This window comes from Puntigrus tetrazona, chromosome 16, assembly GCF_018831695.1.
Source record: "Puntigrus tetrazona isolate hp1 chromosome 16, ASM1883169v1, whole genome shotgun sequence".
NCBI lineage: Eukaryota > Metazoa > Chordata > Actinopteri > Cypriniformes > Cyprinidae > Puntigrus > Puntigrus tetrazona.
Genome location: NC_056714.1, coordinates 16,724,253 through 16,739,117, shown reverse-complemented (window position 1 = coordinate 16,739,117; position 14,865 = coordinate 16,724,253). Strand labels below are relative to the sequence as shown.

At 35.6% G+C, this 14,865-nt stretch overlaps 1 protein-coding gene and 1 long non-coding RNA gene across 4 annotated transcripts in view; one reads left to right on the top strand and one right to left on the bottom strand.

Annotated features, from left to right (window-relative positions):
* galnt1 (UDP-N-acetyl-alpha-D-galactosamine:polypeptide N-acetylgalactosaminyltransferase 1) overlaps positions 1–14,865 on the bottom strand; it is a 79,468-nt gene that overhangs the window by 42,310 nt on the left and 22,293 nt on the right. For 2 of the 3 annotated variants that reach the window (XM_043261123.1, XM_043261125.1), the window contains exon 2: positions 5,098–5,218. The gene's annotated coding sequence lies outside the window, so the exon portion shown is untranslated. Of the gene's footprint in view, positions 1–3,893; positions 3,945–5,097; positions 5,219–14,865 lie in introns of all 3 variants that reach the window. The other variant, XM_043261124.1, reaches the window with a different exon arrangement.
* Positions 1,836–14,700, top strand: LOC122360493. Its single transcript, XR_006252808.1, has 3 exons — positions 1,836–2,319; positions 3,384–3,484; positions 14,334–14,700. It is a non-coding gene; the product is annotated as an uncharacterized LOC122360493 (long non-coding RNA).

Sequence of the window (14,865 nt, the reverse complement as noted above, 5' to 3'; positions counted from 1 at the left end):
CACCTACAGATCCCTTTTGGAAACCGTGTATCAAGTTGGATTCAAATGTTAAATGTTCTTTTAACTGGATAGAAACTCATTAAACTATCTTTCTTATTCATACACACGGCCCTGGCAAGAAACTCCCTCTGTGTCAATACTGTACTAAATACCTTGGCATTTAACACACTAAATACAATTAGCACTACCGCTCAAAAGGACTTTTCCTGCTGCAAAGTGCGCACTTCACACATCATAGTCCGCACTGGGGGATTTTTCGAATTTAGGGTTTAAATAGACCCAGCTAACACTTCATTGTTTGCGGGTTTGCATGTAGCGGTGCAGCGTGTTGAAGGGTACATGACACACGCCGCTGCTGCATTTCACTAACTTCCTTTTAGGCATCTTTCAGAGGAACAAAGGCAGTCTTGCTGGGGGAAGGTCAGGGACATCTGAACCTGCTGATTGTGCCACGTGGTTAACTGTCTTTAACAGGATTTGAAATAAATATAAAAGCTTCTTGTGAAAAGCTGGCGTTGAGTCCCTGCCAGCACCGCATTTGAGTGTTTTTCCAGAAACATCAATATTGAAGATTGAGGAATTAAGGTCCTTTGCACACTGAGTACAAAATTTCGTGTTTTTTTTTCTTTTCTATCAAAACGCTTTCTATACAAATGCGAAAATGCGACACATTAAACACTTGATAAAAAAATGTATTCTTATTTGGCAACTGTAAAGTTGTCAAAATGATCTATTATTAATGTTTCTTTTTTATGAAAACTACAATAGTTTAATGTGTCTAACGCACATCTGAATGACCTTAGGCCTTTCACCTTTGATTTTTGTAATGGTTTTTAGTAAAAAAATCCTATATTGTTCCTCCTAGATCACTACATAGCAGCAACAACACTACAACACCAACAATCATTTTACATAAGTGGGGATGAATAGATTTATTGAAATAGGTGTGTGAAATAAACCGTCTGTTTCAGTAATAAAAGTCAAAATAAGCCTGAGCTAAAATTGTACCTCTAAAATAAATCATAAATAAACTGTAACTGATACATTACATATGTGTGAAATGTATAAAGCAGTGTATACTTTGGTTCATTAAGGACACATTCAGTGTATCAACAGTAACAATAAAGATTCTATTCATCAAAGAAACCTGAAATAAATGATTCCACACAAAATATTAAGCAAAAAAAATTATTTATAAAATATATTTTTGGACAGACAAGAGTATAAAAAAAATAAAGAACATTTTTAAATATACTGTTATAATTGTAATTGTAATAATATACTTATAATATTACAGTTTTACTGTTTTTATCAAAAAAACGCAACCTTTGTGAGCATAAGAGACTTTTTAAAGAACTAAACCCAAACTTTTAAATTGTGGTTTAGTTCATATCTACTTTCAAAACACTCTGTGAAAGGTGATGTTTTCTTTTCTGGCTAACGTAATCCCCAATTATCAACAATTCACAGAGCGGTTTCTAAAAAGAGAGGAAAATTAGCAAGAAGCCACCTGTAAAAGACATCAAAATACACAACCGAATAAACTCACATACAGTAGAAACGCAAGCCACCTATTGTGAGAGCCATAAAAAAACTGATATGAACTCCAAATTTGAGAGAGAGAGAGAAAAAAGTGAGACATGTTTTTTTCCTGTAATGATAAAGCATCACATATTCAGAAGAGGTGTTGAAAAAATGTTAAAGATGTAGAGGTTTATGACTATGTGTGTGTGTGTGTGTGTGTGTGTGTGTGTGTGTGTGTGTGTGTGTGTGTGTGTGTAATGATAAAACATCAAAGAAAAAAATCCAACTCTGAGCAGGATGGAGCTGCCAGACTTAGTTTCATAATTAACACACAAGTGAGATACGCTCCTGCATAATGAACTCTATGTGAATGACAGTAAAAGAATCGCGGCTGTTTAACAGACCCAAACCAGTTATCACGGCGAGCTTCTGTGTCCTAATGACTCCTGCAGAGCTCGTCCAGCTCCTGCTCTACAGAGACATTCAACCGGTGTAAAACTTCTGCTATCGGCCGTGTGTGGGAGTCATTTCTGTGCGAAGCATCTGTCTCGGCTATTCATATTTGCTTTTTGTGGTTCGGATATTGCATGCAATGACAAGGCATAAATGTGCGACAGTAGCTCGGCCGCTTTTAAAAACGGTGTAGCTTTTACGAGCTACTTTTGCCAGCGATCAGCGCTGTAGCGTGACAAAACACTACAGCACTACTTGTGTTTTATTGCATTGTCTACAGTATGGACCAGCGAGCCTGAGAGGAGACTGTGTGAAGAACTGGCGCATTTGGAAATATGAAATGTAAGTGTACACACCTGTCTACTTGCTTTTGTATTTATTATTTTTTTTTTTTTTACGAAATCTCTTGTTCACTAAGGCTTCACTGGGGAAAATTCCTACGTACTTTCTTCTACGCAATTAAAAGCAACCCAAAAAAATCCAGTTGCTGCCTTAAAAATATAAATCAAACTGGCTTAATTCAACTTATTTACATTAAAGTCAGTTGCATTTTGTTTTAAATACTGAACAATGGAAAACTTTAATTATATGAGTTATGAAAAATATTTGATTTCTTACAGTGCATATTTATTTGCTTAAAATATAAATATTTGAAAACATTTACAAATTAAATATAATTGCAATTTAAAATATCTGTTTTCTATTCATTCTTATTCTAATATGCTGATTTGCTGCTTTAGAGGAAATGTATTGAATCTATCCTCGCTAAATAAAAGCAATTATTTCGTTTAATAATTAAGTGTAATGATTTATTTAAATAATGATTAATAATTCTGTGTAAATTAACTACACATTGTCACGGTGTTTTAAGTCTCATGAACCTTGTTTCGAAATGAACAGTAATCATATCTTGCAGTTATGTAAGTCTGATGTGGATTTGTCATACTGATTCAAATGAGTTTGTGACTTTCTGAATGATTCATTAAGTAACTCATGAAAGTCATTTTTGGGGTAATACCGGTTGCTATGTATGTTTTGTTTATTTGCATGCAGCTCAGTTTTCTTGCCGTTATTTTAGTAGCACACATTCATTTTAGACTGCTAGCTAACCACTATAGTGTGTGTGTGTGTGTGTGTGTGTGTGTGTGTGTGTGTGTTTGTAGACCCACAACCAAACATGATATACATGAAAAATTCCCTTCTGTCCTGAAATAGGAAAATGTCCTTAAATAAACATGCTACTAAATCCCAAGTCAGCACTTGAGTAAAGACGGATGGAGAGAAAGAAGAAAAGGAGGAGGATGTAGTTAAAGAAACAAATGATTCCCACTTTCCCAAAAATCCCATGTGTGTTTATAGAAAAGGGCCCTATATATAACACTATAACAGCATCTATGTTTTAATAGGTCTCCAGCATTACCCAGAATGCAACAACAGTGGTACCGGTCTAATTTCGGAAACCGTCAATGAGTGGTGACTTCACCAGTCCTCAGACAAAGTGCTAAAGGTATGTATGTATGTGTGTGTGTGTGTGTGTGTGTGTGTGTGTGTGTGTTAAAGGGCTGATAACAGAGGGACATAATGAACAGGAAACTTTCAAGGCTTCGTGGTTCTATTTTAGAAAAAAACTGCTAAAAAAAAAAAAAAGCTTTCCTACTTTTTGTTTTAAGAAAATTAGAAAAGGTTCACAGGAAACATTGACCGTTTAAAGAAACCAAGGGATGTTCATTTTGATGCAGAACATCCACACCCTGTAATGGCAAATTTGGTGTAGAAATCAGACCGAGGTAGAACTACGCTTCCCCCAAGCCAGTGTTTGCAACTTCCTCTTCCTCTCACAGACGATTGCATGCCTTGAGCACAGGCTCTTTCAAACCAGCACAGCTAACAAGCTACACGCACACACAAAGACTCACCAAAGAGCGAGAAGCAAGGTGACGGAGACGGAGGGAGCTGTGATGCAAAAACTGCACCCAATGCAAAAAACAAACACAAATTGATTACCAATGCGCAGCCTCGCAGGAACAGCAAGTACAATTAAAGACTTCAATTCGCAATCATTCAGCCATTTTGCGGCGTAACCCAGATCAATATGCATTACTGTCTATTTAAAGTTTAGAGTGTTAAACGCACACAAACGTTACGAACAAGATGCTGAAAATAAAACGACACTTTTTAAATTTGGAGTATCTTCAACTCAGAAAAGCTTTTGATTTCATTTGTTTTTTTGGGGGGGGGGGGTTTGTTAGGCAAAGATCTCATTAAAACAGACCAGAAACTTCCCCTTTTTATATTTTGCTACCATGAATGCCTTATTCAAATACATTTCATAAAAAAGATAGTTCCGGTCCTTGATTCCGATTTGTGTGTTGTTCAGCAACCACTTTGTCGCAACCACAACCATTTTTGAGAAACTACATTGTTTGGTGGAAGAATAATGTTTTAATTAATATTATTACACTTTATTTGATCCGTTTCTTTTTTCGAGAAACCTATACATATATAGAATAACCGTTCAATAAGCCCCAAGAAGCCACGGTTTATACTGAATTTGTAAGAGCTAAAGGGCTAATAATGTTTCTTGGGGCTTATTGCTGTTTTGTTGTTTGGCTCTTGCTCCATTTTAAATCTTAAAACATGAAAATCCATACAAAAGTGTGAAGTATTGCTTCTTACATATGTAAAATTACAATTATATAAATAAATAGTGAAATAGCTTACTTAAAATTCACTGTGTGGCATATCATTTACAATTAAGCAGTAAATGTGTTAAATTTGGGGAACAAAAACCTAAAACTATTTAGCAATTGTGTGCATTTTTAACACTTTTAATAATTTTTTAGCAGTGAAGTTAACCTTAGCGAGCCGATAAACACAACAAAAAAAATTATGTTTCCAATTACATAAGCCATAAAAAAAAATCCACCACATTACACGGAGAAGGTCTGCAATAGTATTCTTTGCTTTCAGGCACTTTAAGTATGCGAGCTCCATTGTCACGCTAAATTAATCATGAATTGTGAGTAAAACTGAGCTGACATTAATTCACACTTTGTATAATAAAGAGACTACGCATAATCACATAATGACATAATTGTCTGCTGTATATTCAGTGCATACCTGTCAAGCTGAGGTCAGTGTGTGTGAATGAAGGCGGTCTCGTATCCTACAGTGCAGGGGCTCCAGACGAGGGGAGGAGCTTGAGGTCCCGCCACAGAAACCTGTTACTCACGCATGCTCCCTGTGAAATACAAAGACAATGGTTAGAGACATCAGACCACTACAGTAACGGCATTTAAAAGTGACAGGCTGCTATACAGAGGCTATCACATGAGGCTGATCATAATTCTACAGCTCTGTCGGTGAAAAATGCACATTTTTTTTTAAATGCAGAGTACAAATTATTAAAAAACAAATTATCTAAGTGAACCAATTATTTCTGCAAGTGCACTGGTGTTCACAAGCCTTGTGTTCAATCTTGAATCCACTTGTAAAAATACTATTTTTTAAATAAAACTTGTATTCCCATATAATATAGTTGTAAATTAAATATTATTTTAATTAATGTGACTCTAGATCACAGAACCAGTCCTAAGTGGGAAATATTTGCTGAAAATACACTGTACTAGTTAAAACTATAGACTGTTTGATCATTTCATGTACCATGAAGATATTTTGTAAATTTCCTACAGTAAATATATCATAACTTAAATTCTGATTAGCAATATGCATTGCAAAGAACTTTAAAGGCGATTTTTTTCAATGTTTTTTTTTTTTTGGACCCTCAGATTCCAGATTTTCAAATAGCTGTATCTCTGACAAATATTTTGTCATATCCTAACAAACCGTCAATGGAAAGCTTGTGATATATATATGGCACCCACTTGACACTTACGGCTTTTAACGTCATTGCTTGTTTTCAATTTTTTTAATACTATTTTTTTTAACATACATATAATTTGATTTCAAGTTCAGTCCCAGATTCATCCTAGAATATATAAATGCATATATTTATTTATACACACACACATAGATATAAATACTATATATATATATATATATATATATATATATATATATATATATATATATTTATATACACCCTATATATCTACATGTATAAAGCAAGTGATAAAATTGAAAACAGATGAAATAATTTATAACTTTCTTTTGTAAAAACAAAAACTGATGTTTCTCAATATCATCTAAAAAAGAATTTCTAAGCCCTGTTTATCAGACATCCCACATGTTCCTTTTCAAAAGACTTCAGGAGAACTAAAGTAGAATGACCACTATGGCCGGTGAATAAGGTTTAGACTCATGGGAAATCAGAAATCACTATGAAAGGGAATCAGCCGCATGCAGAGCAAATCTCTCAAATGAAGAGCAAAATCATGATCGAAAACGACCACAAGATTATTTCAGACGGCCTCTCCTCCTCCTCTTTCCTGCCTAATATATTCTCTTCCTTTTCTTCATTACCTCCCTCTCCTGCATCTCAACTCGAGTGTTCGTGCATTGTGCGCGAGTTTGTAGAGACGATGGAGTCAGAATCGGTTATTCCAGGTTATTCTCCTACACGCGGCTCAGGCGTACTGCATTCTGAGTGAAGATGAATAAAAGATCAGCATGCAGCCCAACATCTCTATCAGACGGAGAGAGTGACATTCGCACACACAGTAGCAGCGAGGTGCTGGTCGCTGAGCCTCTCCGCTTCATCAAAAGCACTTTTCTAATCCCTCACACACTGTACAGACCATTCCACAGTCCAACGCACAATACACACACGCACACACAGCGCAACGATGTGTGTTTGTTAGACAAACTTCCCAAAAAACCTGATTGTGTTTCTGAGGTGTTTGACATTGCTAGTGCTAGAGCCTTTCCCAGGAACCATGGCAACGGCTGCTAGGTGAACAAAGGCCCAATTAAAGACTCTCATCTACTGTGGGCAGGTCACTACAGCAACAAACAGCCTTTCTATCCTTCACAAGACACCCAAATACACACACAGAAACATATTTCATACATTCACCTATCATTTTTCTTGTCAAAGGTTCTTGCTTTCTTTTTTCTTTAGTTATATAACTGTTTTCTACAAAAAAAACCTTAAAAATTGAAAGCTGCCATGCTAAATAATTATCGCTTAACATTGCTCAGAAATTAAGAGTACTGAGTGGATATTAAAATGTTCAATGTACAAAGTAAACAGCTCACCAACTTTAGATTTTAGCCCACTTGCTAGACATGATCACATGTAAACATGATAATATCCCTACATGATGTTTCTGGACAGTTTCAAACGGGTTTATGCTTTCATAACTGAACATGAACAACTAATAACGATTAAATCACATGCAAACATAAGTCTTTGTTTACAATAATATGTGAGTGTGTACTTTGCATTTTTATTATGTATATATATATATAAAGCCACACACAAACAGTATATATCTTGAAAGTATTTTCATGCATATAAATATATATATTTTTTAAGAATAAATGTATAATTTAACATCTGTATATTTGAAATTTATACATGCATGTGTATGTATTTATATATACATAATAAATACAGTATAAACACATATTATGTAAACAAAGACTTTTATTTTGGATGCAATTAATCAGTTACTTTTTGTAAACTAACAGTTTTTTAGACTATATATTAATATTAAAATAATATTTAAACTAGGATCTTTCTGAAATTTGTTTTTTTTAACAGAATGACCCATCTGTCAAGCTTGTCCAGTTGCTGAATACTAAATTTAACATATTCAAATACTGAATATTTGAATATGCTGATATCTATCATGCGTGGCATGAAAAATGATCTGTGTTTGCATAGTAATTTTCATAAAGGACCTAAAAAATGTGTATTGGGGTGGAGGGGTTTTTTTTGTGTGTGTGTTTTCATGTCTTCTACACTAGTGGACTAAATGATTTCAGGACGTCGCTTTAAACAAAAACTATTTCATGAGCTGAAAGAGCTGATACGGTTCACAAGTAATACGGCTAACGACACAAACACGACAAATCCTCCCCTCTCCGTGGCCTTATCCTCTTTCCCCCTCAAATAATGAGCAAATCTCTCTTTCCAACGAACCACTAGCAAAGTTAAACCAGTATTTACGAAAAAAAAAATGCTGCGAGCACACCTGGAATAAAAGGAAGAGGGTAAACTAACAGCCACAAAACCACACGCGGACATGCTAAAACATGCTAGCTCTCGGTCTGTGTATTTCTGTAAAAAAAAAAAAAAAAAAAAAAAAAGGTTACCGTCGGAGAGCCCACTTACGCAGCACGTCTACCTTTTATCTTCACTGGACACAAAAGAACTCACACAAAGGCGGTTACATTAACCTTCTTGCAAACACATAAATAAAAAAACCACTGAGCTGACTGTCCTCAATGAAGATCAATTCACTTTCAGCAGCAAGGCTCCCGGACTAAATTGATCACGAAAGGAGTCGTTCTTCCCTCTTAAATACTTTATCACCCTCAGGTCAGCTGACTCGCTGCCCTATTAACACATATAATCACATACAGGAAGAAACACCTGGGATTGACACAGATTGATGTCCGGATCGCTGTTTTACAGAATTAGCGGAAGCGATGGAATATATGTCCAGTATACTGTGCATCCCTTACACAGTGTGTTAAAAAAATACATAGTTTATAATTATACATAAATATAGAAATTACATTAAACAACAAATTCATAATTTTTAATTCAACAAGGACAAATTAAATTGATCAGAGTGACAATAATACATGAAAAATGTTTTTAATGCCAACGATAAATACCTTTCATTTCTTTATCAAATAGTCTTGAAAAAGGCTACATATACTATCAGTAATTGGAAAAGCTGCTTTGAAAATTGACACCAGAATTTCTATTCGGTTCTCTAGTGTATAAACAGGACATTCATATTGACATTGAGTCATGTTTGCGATAGTATTTCCACACTGTTTTTCTAGAGCCGATGTCAATGGAGCAATTCAGTGATTAATCTACTCAATAGCTTTGAAAATTATGAGACGTGATGTTTTTAAATAAATCACTGCTTGGAGGAACATAAATTACTCTGCTCTGTCAATATGTCTTTCATGCATGCCAAAGGAAAAAAAAAACGACAAAGACACAATATTTCTGGGCAATATGTTTTCCATTATCTCACTCTGTTTCTTTCTGACACATCGTCGTATGTTCAGATTTGATGGCATCAGGGCAGCATGACAGGATACAGCCTCTGTTCCACTGCACAACCTGACACTGACTTCCTGCTAATAGATCTGATCATCAGGGCAATCATCATCATCCCAAAACCATAAGGAAATGGATGGCACGCTATTCTGGAAATGTTTTTTTTTTCTCTTTTACACCAGAAAATATGGGCTTTCTCGCTCACAGCGAAACTTTCTTTATGAGATCAGCAACCACAGTGCTGTAAGTTTCAGGAAGGAAATGAACTCAGACAGAAAATCATTCACAATGACACCTGTCAATCAATACCCTACAGAAAACACAGAGAGAGCAGGTCAGAAACCCTCGCTGCTTATCCCGGTAACATGTCAGGGTCAATCATTTGTTAAACCCATGTTAAGAATGAGTCCATTTGTGGAATATAAAAAAAAAGTAAAACTTTTTGTGTTAGGCTTTCATATACCATGAACATCTCATGAAAGTGGTCTGTATGAGAAGCAACCATGTTTGAATCTTGAACGAATCATTTCAATCCATTTTGTGAACAGTTAAAACCTACAAAACATCCAGCGCAAAAGATTTTTTCAGTTATGAATAAGAAATCACTACCACTGACCTTTGAATGCCCGTTCGTCCCACAAGAACTATGATATGCCTTCAGGCTACATCGTACAGACTTTTATGTTACTTTTATGGTGCTTTTGTTTGTGTGTTTAAGCTTTTTTAAAGGTACAGTGTCCGTTTAATCTAATTATATGGTAAAGAGCAATCATCACATTCTTCAAAATGTCTCCTTGTTTGTGCGTTGCTCCGCGGAAGAAGATAAACCACAGTGGTTTGGTACGACATGAAGGGAAATAACAGCAGCAGCATCCTTTAATCTTCAAACTAGTGCATTTCATCTGACTGCACATCAGAAAAGGTAACATGACAGGATTTTTAAAGGAAATCACAGCCGACCTATCAAAGCGGCAAGTCCTAGAGTTAATGTGACCGAGACTGAGGAATTTACAAGGGTTTTATGGAGCGTATGGACGCACACGCCGGTGAGGTGTAATATGCTGGCGCTCAGCCGAGTGTTATACGAAGCCTGCTTGGTTTGCTTACATAAGATACAGAAGTGTTACAGAGACCATAGTGTGCGGCGTTTCGCAGTTGAGCATGTGAAACCACACACACCCTGGGGCCTATACTAGCATGAAGAGTGTGTGTGTGTATAACAGCGCTGGAACATTAGGTACGTCATCTGAGGCGATGAGGGAGCAAGAGTGACTCTGTCCATCTGGCTTCACACCACGCCTAAGAGAGCATGAGAAACGTCTGAGAGCTCGGCCTCAAACGACACAAGCGGCACTCAACCCAACACAGACTGCTAAAACATGCTAAGCATCTGTGTCCATGGGTGGAGAAACTGTGTGTGTGTGTGTGTGTGTTTGCTTGTGTGTAAAACCCAGAGAAAACCAACAAAATGTCCCTCCTCGTTAAAATGCAAGGCACGCAAGCCACAACCTCAACCGATGTAATAAAACTCACGCGCAAAATCCATCATAAACCCGACGACAAACCTCTTTCTTACTGCTATAAAATTGGCAAATTTCAGAAGCATCACAAAACGGCAACAGATAAAACATGCTTTATCATCCATTCATTATTGAATGAGATAAAGAGCCTCTATATTCACCTCGAGAACCGTCTAGCCAGGGTGGAAAATTAACTTTTTGCTGCACCAGCCAATGGCCAATGAAATTGAAGAAAGTTACCGGATATAAATATGCATTCTACCCAAGAAAATGTCATTTGTGGCAGTTGCTTTTAGATTTAAAATCTCAGAAATAGGGTTTCTCACAACTATCGTAGTATTGTGATACTAAAGCTTCAAAATATTGGAGATGCAATTGTATTTTTTAGACAAGTGGTTATATATATATATATATATATATATATATATATATATATATATATATATATATATATATATATATATATAAAGCTTTTATAAATACAATTAAGTTGGAATGCGACCACGATCATTTACACATACACAAATGACACAAACTTAAAACTTAAAATAACATGGTATTTTTAAGTTACGGAAACAACAGTTACCATAGTGATATATACAATATAGCCTATTTCTTGGTTACCACTGTACACAAAGCAGCCCTGAGCTTATAAACATTATTTTACTATGCATTATACTAGGGGTGCAGTTATATATATATATATATATATATATATATATATATATATATATATATATATATATATATATATATATATATATATATATTATTTTCTTTCAGTTTTTCAGTTTGGCCTACATGTGTACAGAACAAATATAACAACTGACAAGTGCAAATTATGTCAATTTATTCAAGAAATTAGAACAATAAATGGCATTTTGGCACTCTGTAATGTGGCATGACAAATTGCTGTATGAAAGCCTCAGTTCAAACAGCAGCACTGAGCGCGAGCGAGCGAATCATCCCTTCCTTTCGAATACTAGTTTTATTGCGAAATAAACATGAATAATCATCTCATGCCTCATGTAATAACTCAATCAGTTTTTCAACCACAAAAAGACGTCACATTACAAAATGTCACATAGCATTTCATTTACCTCAGGCAAGTGTACACAGCTCATTTGATGTTGTTTGTTAGAAAACGAAGTCTAGAGAAGAGCATTTCATTAAATATTAGACTGAATATTCATTATGTTTTACTTCACCTGTTAGTGATGTAATATAATAATTATTTAATATATAATAACAAGTTATGACAACAACTCTGTAAATAAATATATTTCCAAAACTTAGAAATGTAGAAAATTGCATTATGTGTTATTTACATATTTTTATTCAGTAAACCATTGTTTATTATTAATAATAATAATAGTAATAATCATCATCATCATCATCATCATCATCATCATCATCATCATCATCATCATGTTTATTTTTTCCCCTGCCATCAAAACTGAGGTAGGAAGAAAAGAATTCCACTGAAATGAAGTCAATCAGTTTCCCTCAGAGATACATTCATAAAAACACCACCCCAAATTCAGTATTGATATTTCTTTCCAATATTTCTAACATTGCAAATAGTGCGCTTCTGTGCTTGGAGCAATATTTTCTCTGCTGTGTGCCTAACCTCTCCTTTCCTTATTACATCAGTCTTCAGTGTGTCCCGTATTTGGCCTGTGCTCATGTTTACACACACTTTTATTTCCACACAAATGACATTTTGGGAAATGATTGCAATGCAGTATGTGTACATATCCGGAACAGATATCAGCCAAAAAAACAACCTACTCAGAACACTATAGAGAAATTAAAATTCAATTGAATATATATATATATATATATATATATATATATATATATATATATACACACACACACATTCTTTATACTGCATTAAATATGATTAGCATTACATTACATATTAATTCTTAATATAGATTTTTGTCCCTTGTCAATGATTCTCACAAACTCTATACTGGCATATGCAATCCAAGAGCTGTTCTTTTAAGGGACAACAGCCACATACAAATGGGATTAAAGCATGAAAGAGATTCATTGGGATTGAGATTGGGATTGGGATTATGACTGACATGCAGAAGGTCTGGATGCAGATTAACTTTCCAGTTCATCCAGCATTAGAATTACCTTGCAGCAGAATCAATTCAATGTCATTTGACGACTCCAAAAAGTCAAGTACAAAATTTGAGTAGTTTTGGGTTCTATCACACAGTCCTAGCTCTGCTACTATAAAGGTTTTCAAAATGCCTGCTGAATGAATGTTTAGTGGAAAGAGACCAAAGTGTCCTCGTACACGGGTCAAGTACAGACTATTGTGTGACAGCTACATACAAGAGTCAAGTGCAAATAAAAGAAGTGCAGGAGTTTTCAAGGCTACTCGTTAGTGTCCTCGAGCAGGTAAAGTTGGAGAAAACACAAGGCCGAATGTAGCAAGTGGATTTTTTAGGGGAAAAACGTTTTGCTGATGGGCAAAAAAATGCTAAATATGGTCAAATGTATTGGCTTGAACCCTCTCACTGTAAGTCGCATTGGATAAAAGCATCAGCCAAATAAAAGTTTAAGGCCAATTTTTTAAATCTATGGGAGGTTTTCTGCCCTTTTTATCACCCGCCAGCTAGGCATAGAAAAGCAATAGCATTAAAAGCAGCACGATCTGAAACACATGCGGTGCAGGATAAGTTACACACTGATGTACTCGGGACTTTATTCACTAAAATAAAACTTACTTGTAATTGCTGCCTTAAATTTTAAAGTTACAACCTGCTGTGACAGTCCTCGCGCTTTTACAACCACTTTAATTACCGAAGATGAAAATTTAAACTAGAAAATGACTGCAGTCGTATTACCGTCCTATGTTACGACATAAGATTATATATATATATATACAAAAATATAGCAACAGCATGGGTATTTCTTTTAAATGTGACGGAAACACGCCACATGTGGTCCCCAGACTTGATCCATCACATGTAATGAAGATCGCGCTGCAGTTCGCTGTAGTGTAGGCGTACATGTGTTTGGTTGTGGTGAGTGAAATGCGATTCTCTTCGGCGCAGCCCACAGTGATCTCAGCCGTATTACAGCCAACACCCCACCCAAACCCTAATACACACGCTCTCTCTCATCTTCACCCCCTTTCCATCTCACTCTCTGACCCACTTTCTTTCTCTTTTTGGTAGAACATTCCACCACAAGATTGGCGGAATTAAAACGTTACAAAGAAAAAAAAGTGAGATTTACGTAAGCCTGTACAACATCACGCACAGCTTCTTCGCTTTTAACTTCTTTCAGTCCCCCCCCCCTCCTCACCGTTTTGTGCTTTTTCACTGGCAGGACTCCCCTCCTCCATCTTAACACTACACCAGTTGTAAATTTCAGGAGAAAGTGGAAAAAAGAACGAGCGCGGAGAGCTTCCAGACACGTCCAGGGTGGGCGGACAAGCTCATACAAGAGCCACAGGGCATGAGGCAGACAGAATGGCCCAGAGAACTCTACTATATACGAGGGAAAGAAGTGTGTTATTTCGGTTCATGGAAGCGACTGACTGCTTTCATATCTTTAACGACCAATCCGTCTTCTTTATGGTCCGTCTCTCTGTTTCTTTTTAGGGATTTTGCGGCAGAACAAGGAAGACACTCTTCACTTGCTGCTCACAGACATAAACCATCAGGAATGTAGGGAGAGAACATGCGGTTATCAAAGAGCTACAAATGTGACAAAACATGTTAATTAACCAATGAAATATGTATTTTAATTTTAAGAATTGTAGATGCAAAGGCTTTTTTTTCAGGCTCTTTTGTGTATGTTGAGTAATTTCACTTTAATGCCAATAAATAGGTCCTTTTCGTTGCCATTATAGTGAAATAACTGAAAATAAACGCAGGAGCCTGATAAAAATGCTCATTTTAGAGGAAAATTTCAAACGGCACTTGCATTGAGTATTTAACAAGAGTTTAATAAATATTATATTACAGATAGTATATTTTTTTATTTACACTAATCTTCGAAGCTTGTGGTAGATATTTTAAAGAAATTCACATTTTTATCCAGCATTAAGTTGATCAAAAGTGATATCTGACATTCATAGTTACAAAAGTTACAAAAAATTCTATTTTAAATAAATGCTGTTATTTTGAACTT